Genomic DNA, 6207 nt, shown 5'->3' on the forward strand with positions numbered 1-6207 from the left:
CAAATCCCCCACTGAAGGCAGCCCAGCAGGTGGATAGGAAGGGTCCATCACAGCACGCTGAGAGCAGAGTACAGCGTGAGCCCATGGTTTTAGCCTCAGGGTGACTCCAATCCATCTGTGGCTGGAGAGACTTCAGGAGAGTGGATCACCAGCAGCTATGGCAGTTTCCAGAATTATTAATCCATAAATGCTAAAGGCAAAGTAAAAGGTCAGTGTGGACTTTGGGAACAGGGGGTCCAGGAGTGTGGTCCAGCCTCTGCCCACTAGAGGGAGAAGCTGCTGAGGCACATCGGCCATGCAGCCCCTGCTTCAGAGCTCCTGGCCTGAAGTTTGTAGGGGGACCAAGCAACCATTCTAAGAGGTAATCGCTCTTGCTTTAACCTGCTTGAATCTAGATCATTGTCTTGGGTGGAGGTCCTGGGATGTGTGACCAGGTGACAGAGCCTGTGGAGGCTTCAGAGAAGGCACCCAACTAATAGCTCCAGCAACTGAGAAGACCCCAGTAATTTGGGACAAAACTCCCCTCTCTGAGGCAAAAAGCTCAAAAGTCAAGTAATTGAGTGGCAACATGAGCAAGCACAGCAGTCAAACCCTAGATTTCTATTTTGGGGACAAAAAGGATCAAAGCATGGAACAGGAGGAAGACAACAAAGCCAGAACTCCTGCACCAAAAACTTCCAAGAAAAACATGAATTGGTTACAGGCCATAGAAGAGCTTAAGAAGGATTTTGAAAACCAAATAAGAGAAGTGGAGGAAAAATTGGGAAGAGAAATGAGAACAAGGCAAGAAAATCATAAAAAGAGTCAACAATCTGAATGAAGAAAATAACACCTTAAAAAATAGACTAACTCAAATGGCAAAAGAGGCCCAAAAAGCCAATGAGGAGAATGCCTTAAAAAGCTGAATTTGCCAGATGGAAAAAGAATTTCAAAAGCTCACTGAAGAGAATAATTCCTTCAGAATTAGATTGGAGCAAATGGAAGCTAATGACTTTATGAGAAATCAAGATACTATTAAATAGATATAAAATGAACTAGAGAAGGAAATGGCAAATGGCTCTAGTACCTTTGTCAAGAAATTCTAAAATGGAGTCATGACAAGTCAAACACGACGGAAAAATGAGTAAACAACAACTCGGGCATCTAGTTTGGAATGATTAGTTGGCTGTAGGATTAGAGTTCCAGGTCCAGCACTCTAACCCCACATTGACTTCAAAAACACCAGCAGCATGGATCCATTCTCTGTAGAAGTGACTGGTCCTCCACTCTTCCACAGACCTGGGACAGAGGTATCATTGTATTATAACCCATTGTATTACAAGTTACACAAACCATTGTGTTTCTGTGTGTATGTGTGAGTGAGAGACAGAGACAGGGTCATGATGATTGTGCTAATCTTGAGTCAGAATATCAGTTGCAGAGACAGAGTCATGATGATTGTGCTAATCTTGAGTCAGAATATCAGTTGCAGAGACAGAGTCATGATGATTGTGCTAATCTTGAGTCAGAATATTAGTTGCCAGAGATCTCTGAGAGATAATTTAGTCCATCTCCCTCATTTTGTAGGCACTGAAACTGAAACCCAGAAAAGTGGGATAACTGTTGGCAGGCACTGGGAATTTAATTGAACAAACAAACATTTATTATAGGTCTCCATTACTTGAGGCTCTGTGCAAAGGCAAAAATGAAGCAGTTCTTGCCCTCAAAGAGCTTACAATCTACTAGATTTGCAAGGACTATAGACTAATGAGCACATACAGCTTACACCAGGGGTGAGGAACCTGCAGCCTCAAGGTCACATGTCAGAATTTACATTCTGGCTCTGTGTATACATGTACCTGCTAGCTTTAAGGGAATAAACAATATAAATATCTATCACCTAGCTTCTTTGCTTCTTTTTTTTTAATATAAACCAACAAGCATTTATTAAATGTTTATTGTGTGCTGGGCTCTGTGCTAAATACTGCGGATTTTTTAAAAAGGCAAAAATAGCTCCTCAGTACATGAACAACATGCAAACAACTACATATAAACAAGACAGGATAAATCTGAGGTAATCTCAGGGAGAAGATATTTATAGCACTAACAGGGACCAAGAAAGACTACTTCCAGAAGATGAGATTTTAACTAAGCCTTGAAGGAAGCCAGAAAAGCCAGAGGGTATAGATGAGGAGAAAGATCATTCCAGGCATGGAGAATAGCCTCTGAAAATGCATGTGGTATGATCCAAGCAGTGTATAGTGAAACCATCACTTCTCGTTCTCTACATTGATTCAATATGTCTGCTTTACAATAAAAGCTTCTCACTGTGATGAGGTTGACTTCCTTGAGCACACCTCAACATATCAGAGTTAATTCCCTTAATAAATTCAAACCAATTCAATAAATATTTATTGAGTGTCTGTCATATGCTAATACATATTCCTAATGCCTATATTCGGGCTTTTGTAAAAGTACTTCCATCTGACTGTAATGTTCTTGCACACAATGACCCTTCTGACTCATCCTTTTCCATTCTCCAGACATATATTCAAGAGAGTAAGGCTGGTGAATTCCCACAGTCCTGTCTCACTTCAATTCACTTTCGCTTTTTTGTTTTGTTTTGTTTTTTTGGAGGGGGGAGGGTAGGGCAATTGGGGTTAAGTGACTTGCCCAAGGTCACACAGCTAGGGTTTTTTGTGTGTGTGTCAAGTGTCTGAGGCTGGATCCAAACCTAAGTCCTCCTGACTCTAGGGCCAGTGCTCTACTCACTGTGCCACCTAGCCACCCCTATTCTTTGCTTCTTTTAACCAAATTTTCAGGTCAACACGTTATAACTTACACACTTTATGAGGCAGTGACACTGACCTCCCTGCCTTTCCTCCCACTAGACACCCCATCTCCCAAGACCTTACATTTTCACTCACTCTCCACCCTGCCTGGATCTTTCTTCCTCCTCATCCCAACTTCCTGGTGTCCTTTAAATCTCAGCTAAAATCCCACTTTCTGCAAGAAGCCTTTCCTGGTCTTCCTTCACCTTATGACCTTCTCTCTGAGACCACCCCCAATTTATCCTGAAAATAAAGCACTCTTTCATCTGTATTGTGTTTGTACACAATTATTTGTGTATTGTCTCCCCCACTAGACCATGGGCTCCTTGAGAATAGGAACTGGTTTTTATTTTTCTTTGTATCTCCTTAGTGCAGGACACTTAGCTGATGTTAATTAGTTAACATTAATTAAATGCTTTTTAACTAACAGCCCTTCAGATACTTGAAGACAGATCTCTTAGGGCAACAGTGCTTTCCCTTCTTTGATCCTCATTTCTCCCATTATAACTTTTTTAAAATCCACTGTGTTGTCCTTATTAGCTTCCCTCACCAGCTAAATATCTCTCAACTCTTCAACCAAGTCTCATTTGAGATGAGGTCTCATATGATGTGGATTCTAGACCCTTCACAGTACTGGTTGGCCACTCCAATTTAACAGTGTCCTTCCCAAACTCCAGAGCCTAGACTGAACACAGTACCTTGAAGTGGGCTGGGCAGGACCGAGGACAGCGACCTGATTCTCCTCATTGCTAGGAGCCTTGTTGTGTCATTTCAGTCATGTCCAACTCTTCGTGATTCCATTTGGGTTTTTTTTTTTTTTTGGTGAAGTGTATCAGCAATGCCATATTCACAATGCCTATAGAGATTACAAATATGCTGATATAATTATCCATCACAAAATACATCAGGTTTGCCATTTGGGGAAATAAACTAGAAAATTTATTAAGATACCAAAAGACTGAGTCCCAAAACCAGAAAGTGAAAGCCATCAGAGTAGTTATGACATTGGCACAGGTAGATAAAGTAGAAAGCACCCACATTTTCAAGCCTTTAAAACAGAACAGGCTACCTCAGGCAAAGGTCCTCCTCTCCCCACTCACAGCAACCACCCAGCGCGCTCCCAGCAGCTCCAGCCCCTGGCAGTGCTCAGCAGGGGTCCTTAGCAGAAAAGTCCTGCTCCCAGCAGCTCCGGCCCCTGGCAGTGCTCAGCAGGGGTCCTTAGCAGAAAACTCCTGCTCCCAGCAGCTCCGGCCCCTGGCAGTGCTCAGCAGGAATCCTAACTCAAAAAAAAAAAAAAACAAAAAAAAGGGCTTTGCGCTGCCACTGCCTCTGCTGCTGCCGCAACCGCAACCACAACTGCAACCGCACCAACCGCCAACCGCAGGACCCTTAGCTCGGCTTTTTTTTTTCTCTTGCTTTCCGCTTTCTCTTGCTCCACCCCTTCCTGCTACGTCAGCAAACCACAGGACCGCTAGCTCGGCTCAGCAAACCGCAGGACCGCTAGCTCGGCTCAGAAAACTGCAGGACCGCTTTCTCTTGCTCTGCTATGTCAGCACGTCCATGGGGCATGGGAGATCTTTAAATCCCATAACCCATGAAGATACTGGAGTGATTTGTCATTTCCTTCTCCAGCTCATTAGACAGAAGAGGAAACCTAGGCAAAGAGGGTCACAGCTAGGAAGTGTCTGAAGTCAGATTTGAACTGGGGAAGACAAGTCTTCCTGACTCCTGGCCTGGTGCTCCATGCACTTTGGTGCCACCTAGCTCCCCCTGTTTTTGAAAGAACCCGGGTCCTCCTAATACAAGCCATTTGCTCTTCCAAATGCCTTCTCACAGTCAGAATGCTGACTCAAATTGACCTTGCAACCTTGATGGACTCGATTTTAAATTGCCAAATCTTTTCCTTTTTTCCAGCACAGCCGCCCTTTAACCATGCCTTTCCAGTTCTTTGTATGTCAGTGGAAGACTTGGCATTCACCACTATGAGTTTCATCTCATTATGTTCAGCCCAGTGCTCTAGCCTGTCAATATCTGTTTGGATGCTGACTCATCATCCAGTGTTTTTGCTGCTTTTCCTAGGTATTAGCTTGTTATTTCTCCCAATAGACTATAAACTCCTTGAGGACAAGGGGTGTCTACCTTTCTTTGAATTCTCATCTCAGGACATGCCTGGCACAGTGCCATCATCCTCAGCCTTGGTAAGACTACTTTCTCTGATAAAAATATTAAACATCGCAGACCAAACACAGAGCCCTGGAGGCACTGGTCCCATTGATAGTGAACCATTAACAACTACAAGTTGAGTTCAGCCAACTCTAAATCTGTCTAATTTTATTATTATCTAGCCCCCATGTCTCTATTTTTTCCCCAAGAACCATGAGAAAAACTTTACCCAAGGCCTCACTAAAATCTACATAAGCCCTAGCTAAAGCATTCTATTGATCTGTGAGGTTGACAACTGGTCAGAAAAGGAAATGAGTTCAGACTGGCATGGGCTGTTCTGGGTGGAGCTACACTGTACAATCATGACTTCTCTTCTGTGTTTGCTATTAATCTTTTGGATAACTCATTCTAGGAAAGCAGCAGGATGTAGCAGGTCATAGTGAAAGTCAAGGTCTGGGTTCACATTAGAGACAGCTAGCGGGATAGATTGCCAGGCCTGGAGTCAGAAAAACCAGAGTTCAAATCCAGCCTCAGAAGCTCACTAGCTGTGTGACCCTAAGCAAGCCACTAAGCAAGACTCAGTTTCCTCTTCTCTAAAATGGGAGTGATAATATCCCCACCCCCCAGAGTTACTGTGAGCATCAAATGAGATAACATTTGTAAAGAGCTCTGTAAGCCTTAAAGCTTGCTCTTATTGTTAGTAATCATCATTATTAATTACATGTCTGCCACTTTCCTCCTGGGTCACTTTGGGTAAATCCACCACCCACCTTCAGGGGTCAGTTTCCCTCTCCATTCCATATGAGGATCCTGTCTGTGTGACCTTAGACAAATCATTTCATTTCTTTGGGCCTCAGTTTCCTCAATTATAAAATGAAGGAATTGAACCAGATGTCCAACCAACCTGAAGTCTTCCCCATTTCTAAGTCTGTGATACAGTCATTTTCCCAAGAAGCAAAGTCAAGCTCACTGCCTCACAGTCTGCAGAGTCTGGAAAATCCAGGCAACATTTGCTGTTCTCTAGACCTACAATCCCCCTCCATCACCTATGAGCTTGCAAATGTTACTGACTTATCTGTATTCATCAAAAGCAACTTTACCTCTCTCTCTGCCTCTCTGCTTCCGTCTCTGTCTCTCTCCCTCTCTCCTCTCCTATCTCTCCCTCCATCCTCCTCCTCCTCCTCTTCCTTCTTCTTCTTCTTCTTCTTCTTCTTCTTCTTCTTCTTCTTCTTCT

This window comes from Petaurus breviceps, unplaced genomic scaffold (genome assembly GCF_028583685.1).
Source record: "Petaurus breviceps papuanus isolate PSGF00001 unplaced genomic scaffold, PetGlider_PUasm1.0 186, whole genome shotgun sequence".
Taxonomy (NCBI): domain Eukaryota; kingdom Metazoa; phylum Chordata; class Mammalia; order Diprotodontia; family Petauridae; genus Petaurus; species Petaurus breviceps.